Source organism: Candoia aspera, chromosome 2 (genome assembly GCF_035149785.1).
Source record: "Candoia aspera isolate rCanAsp1 chromosome 2, rCanAsp1.hap2, whole genome shotgun sequence".
Taxonomy (NCBI): domain Eukaryota; kingdom Metazoa; phylum Chordata; class Lepidosauria; order Squamata; family Boidae; genus Candoia; species Candoia aspera.
In genome coordinates, this window is record NC_086154.1 from 186,166,842 (window position 1) to 186,181,025 (window position 14,184).

Below are 14,184 nucleotides of genomic sequence, written 5' to 3' on the forward strand. Positions count from 1 at the left end.
GTGCAACTGAGATATACACTATTTAAATAAACTAAGTTGATATTTCAAGCAGTTTTTAAGAGTTGGCACCGATGAAACAACTATAGCATCTTGAAGCAGAAAGAAGATGAGTAATCATCAAGACTTCCTATGTGTTTCATGCTAGATTGGAAAGGAAAGAATTCACAGGAGACCTAGAACATTACAATGATTGTACTGGCCCTGAGAATTAGTGGTTTAAAAGGATTAATGAAACACGAGGAGGAAACAAAATTAATTTCCTTGGCTTGCAAAATTCCTTCTTGATCCCTGAAATACAAGAACTATCATTCCTGATTACCACAGGTTTTATGATTACCATAAAAACAGCTCATCTAGTCTAGAAACCTCCAGGCAGGTGTTTCAGTAAAGAGTGGTAAACTTAGTTATATATACAGTATAGGTTACCAATAGGCATCTTATTTGCATCCAGCTCTGAATCAGAAAATGCTTGCAGCATGTGTAATCCTGAACAATATGGGACATTTTCTAATTCTTTATGGGATTGGATTTCTGGTGTTCTAAACAAACTGAGAATATATTTTCCTGGATGATACAAGACTTGACTTTTAAACTTCTCAAATGTCCCAAAGGAATATTAAATGTTCTAAAACAGTATCCAAAATACTTTTGTCTCAAAAATGTATTGTAAGACCAAACACATTTAGAAATTAATATTTTGAGAGAAAAATAATTTTTCAGAGTGGGAAAATGAGAATTTAAAATTTATTTAAAAGTCCCATGCATTAGAAACGTACTGTTCAACTCTTCCTAATGAGATAAACATGTAAGGATGTTCAGTGGACAGAGGCAAAACCTGTTAATGTTACATAGCCAGTAAATTTATCAGAAGTTGTCCTCCTAAAATCTCTGTCATATTTGGAATATTTCTGCTATTCTGCTCAGGAATTATCTTTTCACAAAAATAAATAAATTTACTTGATAATTAATGTTTCAGAAAATCTAAAACAGTCTTCAAAATAATGAGGATGGAAGTATATCTGTAAAAGTTGCTCTTCCTTTCCTGAGCCTGAGTATCTGCAGATAAAGTCTGCAGCAGCTGTTTCAAATGTAAGAAGCAGCCTGTCTTTTGATGTAATAATTTACATCCTTGAGCCTCTATGGATGTTTAACCTATGGGGAACTTGGTGGTTATCTTTGCTTTTAATGCATGACCCTTTAACCCTAAAAAGTTGTAAGTTGGAGGATGGGATTTCAGTGTGTCTTTTCTGAAACTCATCAATACCTCTTACTCACAGCTGCAACTCAGTACAGAAAAGAAACCCTTAGTTGGGTTTCAGCTTATTATGGGCTCAATATATGAAGTAAGAGTTTTGATTAGCACTCCTTTAATGTCTATGTAATAAATACAAAATAATGGAGAGGGCAGAAGAGAAGCTTAGATTTTATGATGAAGAAAATAAGTTATATATAAGACCATGAAAGGTAGTGTATTACTGAAAACTCTTTTATGCTGGGATATTGTACGCCAACCTCCAAACTGGAACATTGGCAGGGCTAAGAAAATTATTGCTATTAGTTAGGCTGTACTCAACATCTAAAATAGCCTTCTCCAAGTACATCTGGTGCACTTCAAATATATATCCCATAATCCCGTGCCAATTGCTATATTAGCCAGGGATTATGGGAATAGAAGAACAACACTTCTGGAGATCACTGGGCTGGAAAAGGCTGATTTAAATTGTGAAGCTGGTAACTAGGTTACCAGTGCAGTCCTCCATTCACTAAAGAGGATGTAAAAACTACGCTTTTAATCCAAAGAAACTTTAGGCTTGAGGAAGTCCAGTAATACTTCTAAGTATCTTTTTAGCTGCTTTCTTTTTTCTTTTTGTGATACATCCATCAAGAAGCACCCTCTGAAAACATGTCCACATGGTGTTAGCTAGGGATTATGAAAAGTATGCCAGCTATCATATTTCAAAGTGTGAGGCCCTAAGCCTCCATGTGCTATGATGGACTTGGCCTGTTCCAGAGTCCTATGAGAATACTGCAGCCAAGGCTACGAATACAAGGTGCACAATAGCTCCCATATTATATGGGCCCCCCAATATTTCTATGAAAGAAATAAAATTCTGACAGGTTGTCACATGCAATGGATACAATACCCAAATGCAATTAAATCAGTTCAAAAGCAAGACTGAAAAGTGTATTTTCTGCCTACAGAACATTTTCCTCTTTAATCGCTTACTTTAAGCTTGAACATTTCTATTCATATACATTATTTCAGGCTTCTTTCATCAGCCCTGTAAGGCAGATGCCATACACTGGAGATGGGGCTACGCTGCTCACACTGATTGACTTGTCTTGGCAGAAGTGCGATTACAGAACAAAATGCTTCTCAGCTCACACAATATGCTACGGTAATTTGTAGAACTGTACCAAAACCCTGTTCCTTCCAATGGGCTAGAGAGCAGGAAAATTACTGGGATCAGAGAAGATATGCCATCTCTTAATTCAGCAATAGACCCAAAACTTTAGAGGAAATCTGTGACTTGCAGTCCTTCTAGTTGCACACATGTCTAATAGCAAAAGGTGATACTTTAAATGGTCTTTTCAGATGCCTATCCCACAGACATAGCTAATTTGTTTATTTCATTTATACACCATGTGCATAACAACAAAGAAAATGGATTTGTTCTGGAGTAATGTGTCAATAAGACTATTACAGTGGGCAGGCACAAACATGTCTAGGAGTAAAATCTATAATTAACATTTTTTTAAAAAACATTTTAAAAATACTACTTTTTAGGCCAGAAGGTATAATGAGCATAAAGAACAGTTAGAAAGTAAATGTTTTGACAAATGCTTGGTACATTTGGGGCCTGGACCTTAATATGCTGCTCTTGAAGATGATGATGACTGTAATCTGATGAAAAATGACAAATATAATTTCAAATAAAAGTGTGGGTTGATATGTAAAAAGAGCGGAAGAAATAGAACAAGGAGGCTGTTGTTGCGTTTGACTGTTTGGCAGCCCAAGTATTTTTCACTTATATATTTCAATTCCCTCTTGCTGCTTCTTTCATGCCCTGCCCTTCTACCCATCTTTCTCTCCCTCCCTATTTTCCAGATAGCTCAATATTTTGTGGGTTACTTTATTCTCTTCAAGTTGAAAGCCTAACCATTAAAGGTATGGAAAAAAGTCAAGATTCCCCAGGCATTGTTCCTCCAGCTAGTACTACACTTAGGAAAGTTATGGCTGTATTCCTCTCTCTGTTTGCAGGAAAAATGTCGCAGGTGATCAATCAATCAGAAACATGAAGGTGCCATCTAGATCTGCGGTGTGAAAAATTAGCAGCCCAGTTTCTGATCTAGCGAATACGGTCTAGGCTACCATGAGTGGCTTTAATAATACTTCTCCTTCATTGCTGGAGAACAAAGCAGGCTGTTCCTTGGGAACACCACACTACCTCAGAGGCCAGAGAAATTCCAGTCAAAGCAGTCATTGGTGGGAAAATAAAGCACCTGTTGGAGAACTCTTCAGATTAAGGTACACTACGGGTCTTGAACTGGATCTCTCTGCTTTCTCAGCACAGCGGCCTCTAAGTCAGTCTTGTCACCCCAGAAAAGGAAAACAGAAAGAGATGGATGCCTTTCTTTTCCACAAACTGATAATTTTGATGTTATTTGGGATGCTACCAGGTAGAGTCAGAAGGCAACAAAGCTATGCTTGTTGGCCAAATACCCAATGCCAAATGCCATCAACAGCAGCATGACAGTTAAATTCTTCTGCCAAGATCCTTACAGAATAAGGCTGAATTATACAGTGGAAATGATACCCACATAGAAGTTGACAGCTTGGAACATGTTCTCACCAGACTTCTTGCCTTTGGTTATTCAAGACGTCTAAAAGACACGCAATATTGCCACCTGGGAGACCATGTAGATTAGAGATTATGCAGTACGCTGTAAGAATTGGTATGTATTTCAACATAATAATACAATGTATCATTGTAATGTAACTTGGCAGGAACCTTATGAGGCAGTCACTCCCTTCTTATTAATACCTGTATATTCAGCACTGCAATTATACTTAATTAGATTAACATCTATTTTCTATCTGGAGAAATAATGTCATGATATCTCACGTACTACATTTTCTTTGACAAAGCATTAATTTAAAAAATAAGCCGTGAAATTGCCACCAAGTAAGCAGAGCTGATTTAATCTTTTTGTAAACATTGATAAATTAGTTACAATTTAAAGTATCTATCCATCTAAAGACAAAAGCCTTTTCTTCTGAATGTAGCCAGAAGTCTGTGTTGATTTGATGCTAAGCTGGTGGGTGGTCATACGTAAAGCAAGAAGTTTTGCCAGGCTCACTTAGAATTGTACAAAAAGCTTCATAAAAATGTCACTCAGTACTTGCATCCCTGCCCCATTAAACAACATTAAACAAATATGATAAAATCAGTTGTATCAATTTCACTGTGTTGTCATCCAAAAGGGATTCCAAAGGGAAAGTACTCATAAATACATACTTAATAGTGATTCACTGGGATGATTATCCTGTATACTGAGTCAGACCCCACATCCATAGTATGACCCAAGCCACATAATATACAACCTAATCAAGCAAATGATCAAATTATCCTCAAAATGGTACTCATGAAAATCATAGATACGTAAACTAACTCTTGATACTAAACAGGCTAACTAAAATAATAACAACTATTGATATTGTTCCAGGTTCTTTCAATTAACAACCACAGGATTCCCAACTATGTTTTAATACTGAACATGTATGCACACTATCATTTCTCTAGGCATTGTGCAGCTTTTGGCTGAGCTGACTAGCTGCCTGAGACATGCTAGCTACTGGATATTAAGATGAATCCCACCTACCTGGATAGGGGCTGGGTGAAACAAGTGCTGAATGAAGCAGCTGCATTTTGAAGGAAATGTAAAGAAGGAGCCTTGTTTATGTTCATTGGGGAAATGGGATGGAACTGGAAAGGTGAGGTATAAATTCTGCAGTAACCACATTGATTTATATCCACATTTTTTAAAAATGTCATTCTCCTGAAATTTAATTTTTATTCCACCCCAAGGATGAAGGGTGTGGGATGAAGACACACTGACCTACACACTGTCCCTTCCATCTGGAATGCCACAATACCGACATGGGTATACTATTCCCTCCCACAAATAAAGATGAGCTATGACTTGATAAGCAAAAATAGGGAAAATAAACCCACTATGGAGAAATCAGTTTGGAAATATCATGATGGAAGCTGAAAACAGAGGACTCTAGTGCAAGCCTAGGGAAGAATCTAGATGTTAAAGAAGTTGAGACCTTCAATGGCTCAGAAGCTACAAGAAGCCAAAAGTAACACACATGTATTGCCAAAGCATTCCTTTAAAGGTTAATAAGAGCTATTTTTAGATGCTCAGTGAAATAGGATCTCACCCTGCTATCTTGTTCCTGACCTTCACTATAAGGAAAACAAAGCTTATATCTATCCATACAACAGGAGATCCTGTTTTCTGTAGTATTTGTGGTCATCTGGAAATAGCACGACTGCTTACAATTCTCCATAGTAAGCTCCAATATCTGTATAAATGTGCACAGACTGGGACCAAGGGAAGTTAGTGTGATTTGTATTAAATTCTTCCACGCAATCAAGAAAAATATGAAACATGCAAAAAAGTCACCCATTTAAATAAATAGCTGAAAGTCAAAGGGCTTTAGTTGATGATAGCACAGTAAAATAGGGATATTCAAGATATTTGGTCTATATTTCAAAGTGAGCCAATCTGATTTATCCCTCCCAGACTGAAGAGTATACTGAAGTACAATTATGTGCCTGTTTTTTTTTTCCAGTTCTCCATAGTAAAATGTAGAAAAGGGTATTTTAGGGCTAGATGGAATTATTAAACAGATTTAGGAATAGATTTAGGAGATATATTAAATTAACAGAAATCACAAGCAGATTGATATGCCTATCTCTAGTGTTAAATGAGCAGAAATAGAAATGAAATTAAAAAAATAAAAAAGTAGGTCAAAAACAGAAAATCAAAATAAACACTTTTCATTTTGCTGGGACACAAGGGACGCATGAATCTGTCAAATGCTTATTTTTCCAACCTGAAGGTTGTTATTTAACCTTTTTTTTTAAAGGAACTATTTTAAAAATATGCATATATTTCTATGTACTCTTTTTTAAAAATATGTATTTTGTATGCAGTTTTAGTAATATATGCATCCTTTATATTTTGTGCATTTTCACCTAAGTGTATTTTCATATAAGCTTTTTTCTAATACACACATTTTCTATGTGTGTAGAAAATATATTTTGCTAATATATTCATTTTTATGTATATTCTTGTTTAAAGAACCGCATCATAAAATACAGATACATCAAATATCAAAGGATAATTGTATTTTGGTTTACAGGTAAGATCAAAAACTATAAATCAATTATGTTTACCTTAAAATGTGGGCCAAATGATTTTCAACCCCATCTTTAGGGACACCTAAATCAATGAGTACTCATAGTCAAGGAACAAGAGGTTGGGAAACAGGGAAAAGATCCATCATTATTTCCCTAATTCTCTTCCTTTTAACTCCAAAGACCAGAATCTTACTCTGTGTAAAACCTATTTATATTTAGCTGCCATCAAGTTGACTCTGTGTGTTTAGAGAAAAAACTTGTTACTCTTTCAAGGACATTCCAGTGTTCTCTTTGAACCCATCCACCCATTTTACCTGCTTTCTTCCCTTCTATTTCCTTCTGTCTCGTCAAGCAAAATAATTTTTTCTAGCCCATCATCTATTCACATATTTGTCCCAAATATTTGATTTTATGTTTGCTGCTCATTACCTCAATATCACTTTTTATTTTATTTAGCACTGATTAATTGTTGATTTTTGTAGCCTATGGAATTTTAGATAACCATCTCCAAATCCATAATTTGAAGGCATCTCTCTTTTTTCTTTATCTCTTCTCAGTGTCCAGCTTCCACAGCTGTGTATTACCACTGGAGAGACCATTGCTTTAACTATTCTGATCACCTTGAAATATCCTTATTATTCATGATCTTGTCTAAGTGGTCTTATATGTACTAATTATACGTCCTCTAAGTAGTATCTTTCTAGCAGATTTGCTCTTTTAATTTTCTAAGTTTAAAATGCACATTTGATAGCAATCACTCATAGTCTATTCTACAAGGTAAAGATAAAGGTTTCCCTTGACGTAAAGTCCAGTCGTGTCCGACTCTAGGGGGCGGTGCTCATCTCCGTTTCTAAGCCTTGGAGCCGGCGTTGTCATAGACACTTCCGGGTCATGTGGCCAGCATGACTCACGGAACACCGTTACCTTCCCGCCGAAGCGGTACCAATTAATCTACTCACATTTGCATGTTTTCGAACTGCTTGGTGTGCAGAAGCTGGGACGAGCAACGGGAGCTCACCCCGCCGCGCGGTTTCGAACCGCCGACCTTCCGATCGACAGCTCAGCGGTTTAACCCGCAGCGCCACCGCGTCCCTTTCTATTCTACAAACTGCATCTAAAAGCATGTTGGCTGAAAGCACTGCACTTCTCCATCTTCTAGCACTTATTATGGAGTCTATTTGATTCTGATGATGTCCATTTGCAGAATATGCATTTCTGTTTCTTGAAGCAAGTGTTGGCAATAAACAAAATTCTATACCCTATCACTTGTCCTATTGCATTTATTCAATCCAAATCTTCTACAATTCAATATTTTTCTATTTTTCCAGTTTCTGCATTCCAATCACTCTTAACAGTACTACATCCTTTCATGTTGTTGCATCTTATATGCCTTACAATTTTCACAGAAGTCCTCGGTTTCTTTCTCCATTGTGTCTATTGTAGGTTATACTGATTAGAAGCATGATGCATTTCAGACAAGGCATTCTCTGTATATATTGACTAAAACGTGCCAATTAGAACTCACTAATTAGAAATTTATATGAAATGCACTGGGCTTTGAGACAATAAAATATCATCACTGTTTCTTCACCCTTTTTCCTTCTCTCGGACTTCAGTACATCCCTCTTTTTCCTGCTGTCTGTTGTAAGTGTATACATTTCTATACCATTGATGTTCACTGAATACCCTAATTCCACTAGATAGGATCTAACTGAACTCTTTTTGAGTTCCACTGAACACATACTTTTATTCACCTGACCTCACTTATTCCTAAGACATTCAATTTGGTATACTCCATTTCTGTTTCGACAATTTCAAGTTTTTCTTGGTTTATGTTTCCCACATTCCATGTTGCAAATGTAGATATCCTTGCATAGTGAAAAACTTCTCTTTCAATATCCGTACCATGTACTTCCTTGTAGCCTGGTCAGGCCTCATCATTACCTCCCTGATCTACTCAGGAAGATCACTCTTCCTGAGTAACTAAGAGTACTGTGAAAGCTGAGATTTCATCATCTGGCACAACTTGGCTAAATGCTTCAATCATGTCCATAAAACTTTCTTGATAGCAACACAGAAATGGTCTGCCACTGCCTTCTTCAGGGTTTGATTTTGGAGTTCCTTCTTGCAAATGGGTTGACTTCCCTCACATCTGCAGAGCCACACCTGCCCTCACTCTCAGATCCTGCATCATAACAAGTAATGAGAACTAGGTAGGTTGATAATTACTTGAAAAATCTTTGCATCTGTTCCACAAATCCACACAAACAAAATCTATAGTTCATTAAAGACCAGACAACAGTATTATACTTTCCTGTAGCTTTCTCAAGATAGCACTTGAAAGCAGGTGTAGTTTCCTTCAGATTTTTGACAAAGTATCAAACAGATCTTTTTAAAGAGAGAGATGACAAATCTTTTAAAGAGCAATGACAAATCTCAATAAAATAGTTAAGAGCAGAGACATCACACTGACAACAAAGGTCCGCATAGTTAAAGCAATGGTATTCCCAGTAGTAACATATGGCTGCGAGAGCTGGACCATAAGGCAGGCTGAGAGAAGGAAGAGAGATGCTTTGGAACTGTGGTGTTGGAGGAAAATTCTGAGAGTGCCTTGGACTGCAAGAAGATCAAACCAGTCCACACTCCAGGAAATAAAGTCAGACTGCTCACTTGAGGGAATGATATTAAAGGCAAAACTGAAGTACTTTGGCCACATAATGAGAAGACAGGACACCCTGGAGAAGATGCTGATGCTAGGGAGAGAGGAAGGCAAAAGGAAGAGGGGCCGACCAAGGGCAAGATGGATGGATGATATTCTAGAGGTGATGGACTCGTCCCTGGGGGAGCTGGGGGTGTTGACGATCAATAGGAAGCTCTGGCGTGGGCTGGTCCATGAAGTCTTGAAGAGTCGGAAGCGACTGAACGAATAAACAACAACATCAAACATCTTTTTAAAGCTAAGGTTTCCCATTACCTTAGACAGGCTATTTTGCACTATTGCTGATATGATCAATATATCTATTGATAGATAAATCAGCCTGCATTGAGAGTTGTCTGGGAGTTTTTGCTTAACATATAGGTACTATGCTTCGAGACTGCAATTTTATCCCCATGTAAAATTCATATCTTGGGGGGATTTTGCTCCTGTAGTTTGAGCATAAATTATGTAATTCTGGAATCATACCAGATGTGGAAAACCATGGAAATGATCTTGGGGAAACTAGGCAGAGACAATGACAGTCACATAAACAAAAGTTAAGCTTGGGAAACAGCAAAAGTGTGAGAAAGAAGTTCAGATTGACTCCTCCAGAATTCACTATAGTATAAGAAGGAAGGAGGGGAAAACTCAGTCAGGCTTTCAAGATTCTGTTACTATAGTCTATCTCAATAAAATGTAGTTCCAGATTTCCTGATCTGGCCCACTTCAAAGGGATGACATCAATCTTGAAACCACAACAAAGGGAAATGAAGGGGCTTTTTGCCCTTCAGGACAATTTGCAAGGAAGTAAGATTGCAGGAGAAGCTGGTACCACTGTTTCTGTCTTATTGAAAAGCATCTAGAAAAATGTATTTGTAGTCCAGGGATAGAGAAGATTCTTCTTCCATGGGCTTCACAGCATTGCTAGCTCTAAGACAGATGCTACATCTCCTTTTCCTTAGCATCTGCTCCCTTTAAAAAGCATTTACCATCCCCATCATTTCAAAGGTCACTGTTTAAGGGGAAATACTTGCCTTGCTTTTGGGCAATTACAACAGATGTTTAAGAAGCTGCCAGTTGACAATAGAGGTAACAGGCCCATAGCTTTTCTTTTCCTTTCAACAATATCTAGCTTTAAAAACCCACACATTCATACATATGCTCACAGGGTGAATTAGGACTTGAAGTTACCCTTTTCTCAAAGGACAGTTTTACGTTCTTAGTGGGTTCCTAATGTGCAGAAAGATAAGCTTACAGACTGAACATATTAAAGCCAAAAATGGCCTGACAAGGACCTATGAGCTATTAGGATATATGGTATCTTGAGATACTCTTGAAAAAGAAAGGGGGAAGTGAGGAGGGGAAGTGGGAAGAAGAGGTAATAGGCTTGCTCAAATCTCTGACAGTTTATATTAAATACCTTGGCAATTTATCCTTATCCCTTCTAGAAGGCACAGTACCATTTTTCTGAGGGAATGTACAAGACTCCCATTGGCCCAAAATAAACACTGAATACTATTCAAATTAATGAGAAGGGAACTTGGTATTTCCCCCCTCTAAACAGATCAGCGAATGCTTTTGAGGTTTGGCTAAGCTGTGTGGCAAAAGAGCAATGACTCTTTTTTGCACAACCCTGTGAGACTGGCTCAAGGCATCAAGTGAATCAGGATATGGGAATCATTTGGGGTTTCCATCTTCTTCCGATCATCCTTCAACATCCTTCCTGCTTGCCTGACAGAACCACACAGGCATGCACAAGCCACAAGGCGTTTAGCTTTTAAATATGTTGTGTTTTTTCTAGTAGTGGTGCTAAAATGCCACAATCCATGTACTAGGCATGCAGGCCAGGAAGAAGAGAGGGAAAGAAAAAACATTGGGCCTTGGTGTGTGAATTTTCCTTTTATGATTCTTCCTGGCTGGGAGCCTTGTTTTCCATTAGAAAAGGAGCTTTGTTATATTACGCTTTTAAGCAGGAAACGACTTGACTGAATGCAAGAACAAACTCAGTGTCCGCATCTCTGCAAGCAGTTAATTGAGGATACTTTTGATAGACTTTCACTTTTGATAAAGACTGTCATCTGCAAATAAGAGTTGCAGCACATCTATGCGCTGGCAGGGGGCAGCAGGGTCCAGACCCTCCACACACACTCTTTTTTGCACAACTCCCAGATCCTGCCTGTTCCCATGACGACAACTTATTTGAAGGATTGAGCCAGGCCTTTTTGGCTCTGGACTTCAGGTTCACCTGAACCTGAAGTAAAACTGGGGCTTGTGGGTGAACTAGTTTTTCTACTGGCTTTGCTGCTGCTTCAATACACAGCCCAGCTCCTGAAAGTATCCTTGCTTGGTGTCTCTGGCAACCAACCTATACCAAGGAAAGAAAACAGGCAACTCTGGCATGGACCTGGCACTAAGTCTTGTAGTCAGTTTGTATCAGGTTCACAATCCCTGTACAAAACCCCCAGCTTTGATTTTCCCTGCTGACACAAGCACCAAAATCTTCCTTCATCTTCCTTCCAAACTCTAATTACTCTCTCTACCATTCCCCCCAACACCTGAGTCCCTATTATTGGATATACCAAAGTGTGTACTTAGCATAACTGAGATATGGATCTTCCTGTGTATATAGTTAGACTTAATGGTATATAAGATGATATGTGCAAAATACACAGTCCCCACTAGAGACAGCATTTCTAAGTATGGGTCAAGGGGACATAGGCATCCATGGGGAGAGAGAGAGAGAGAGAGAGTGTGTGTGTGTGTGTGTGAGAGAGAGAGAGTCGAGTGATGAAATGTGCTTCATGATGTAAACTCCATTCCTTATATAATTCTGTATAACATCACATCATAACACACACATGCACACACACGGCATATCAAAATGCACATTTCATCACTTTGGTGTCATCATGGTTAGATAGAGACATCAGAGCAAGGGAGTGGACTATATCTTGCTCCATTCCTCCCAATACTCAAGGACATGAATACAAATATATGCTTTAATAAAGGTTGTTATTTATTAGCATGTTTCTACGGAAATGTTTTGTCAGAAAGGTGTGTCCCGCAATTGGATCATAAAGACAGTCCAGCTTTGGCACAATATGATCTGGCTAACAGACCATCAGCTGATTAGAGAATGGTCCAGATTTGCATCTTGTGCTAAGCCAAAGCATTTTGGCTAAATGGGAAGAGGGAATTAAATATATAGTCCTCTTAAGTGTCTCATCAACCAATTGCAAAACAGCTGACAAGGTTCTCAAACCATTCAAAACATGTTTTCCCCGAAGGCCATTGAGTATCTTCTCCTGAAATCAAAGAGAGAAGTCCCTGTTTCAGTTCATTACAAAGCTGAGATAAAGGCTGTGCACTACGGATCACATTCAATTTAGCCTAAACATCTTCCTTAACAATCAAGATATTTGCCAGGTCAGAAAAACAATAAAGGGAACAACACTAGGGGAAAGAACCCAAAGAAACAGAAACAAGACTCAGTTCAAATGCTAATAAAATGTCAGGATTTATACAGGATTATGGATGAGCAGAACTATGAAGTCTGGATCTTTAGCTTCAGAAAATCTTAAAAATACTTGGTTCCAAAGCTGCCTTTTAAAGTCCAGGGTAAATTCATATTCCCCCAAAAGTTTTAGGGGCCAGAAGTTTAAATGAAATAATTCCACATTTTTTTTTAATCCGTTCAATCATGTCCAATTCTCGGAGACTGTCTGGACAAGTCCCTGCACTTTCCTTGGCAAGGTTTTTCAGAGGCGGTTTGCCATTGCCTCCTTCCTAGGGCTGAGAGAGAGTGACTGGCCCAAGATCACCCAGCTGGCTTTGTGCCTCAGGCCGAATTAGAACTCACAGTCTTCTGGTTTCTAGCCTGATGTCTTAACTGCTACACCAAACTGCTACACCAATCTGGCTCTCCACAATGTATTATTACAAGTATTACTGAATACAGTTTATTTGGATAAAGTTGATATTTATAAAAAAAATAACAATAGATATTGGGGTTTACAAGCAAAGTGATGACAGCCAGTAAAAAATAATCTTTATTCTTTCTTCAACCTAGCTATCAGTGGGCATTGGGCTTCCATTTCTCAATACCTCCAAGGAATAATTCTATATTATGATACCATTTCAACCTTGATTCTGGGAAGCACTCCACCAACATGATGTGGCATCTTTCTGAGAAAGCAATTGTGAGGGGAATTTTTTCCAGTTGTTCCGTTTAAATAAGCGTAACAGTTGACTTAAAACAGGAATGAATGTGTGTATGTGTGTGTGTTGCTGCATTTTTCATGGTAAGCTCCCTCTCCCTTGATCCAGTAACTTCCCATCTTTTAACCCATCATTACCAATTTTCCTTGGAGGAAAGAAAAAAATTCTGAAAATAATTAAGATCACAGTTTTTGTCCAAGTATGTGGCCCATGAATCAATACAGCCTACAATTTTGCCCTAATATACTAATATTATACCAGTATTCCTCTAGACTTCCTGCACTGAAACTGCAAAACTCAGGGCTACTGGGGAGTTTCAATAGACCTTTATTAGATACCAAAAGTTAGGACTGTGCATGCTTCAAAAAGAATTAGAAAGGTATGTCTAAATTGTTTGCAAAGATAACACCTCTCTGCTATTCATTAAAAAGGGTCTACCTTTTCAGGCTTCCATGTGAATCTAAAAAACTATGACACTTAACATTATGTTATTTTTTTATAACCTGCCATGGAAGGTTGGAAAAGCTCAGGAAAAGTACTTCTTCTACTTTATTATCAAAATGTGCACTGTCCTATTACCCCCAAAAACTAGGATTTCCTGAAGCAAAAGAGCCCACAAACATTGTTATGGTAAGCATTCTCTAAAGCAAAGAAAAGTTCTATGATCTTATCACCTGGTGTAAAAGTATGCTTGCTTCTCTCATGTAGCCAAAAGTTTCTGTCCTGATTTTTAGGAAATTACTACACAAATAAATAAGTTTTATCTGATACCAGGAAACTGATCCTATCAGTTCTGAGGAAGACCTTCACTGATGTTATCAGATCTACAGTATG

General features: G+C 38.0%; 1 protein-coding gene across 1 annotated transcript in view; it reads right to left on the minus strand.

The window, feature by feature from the left end:
- Positions 1 to 14,184, minus strand: part of ADAMTSL1 (ADAMTS like 1) — a 588,401-nt gene that overhangs the window by 166,102 nt on the left and 408,115 nt on the right. The window lies entirely within an intron of this gene.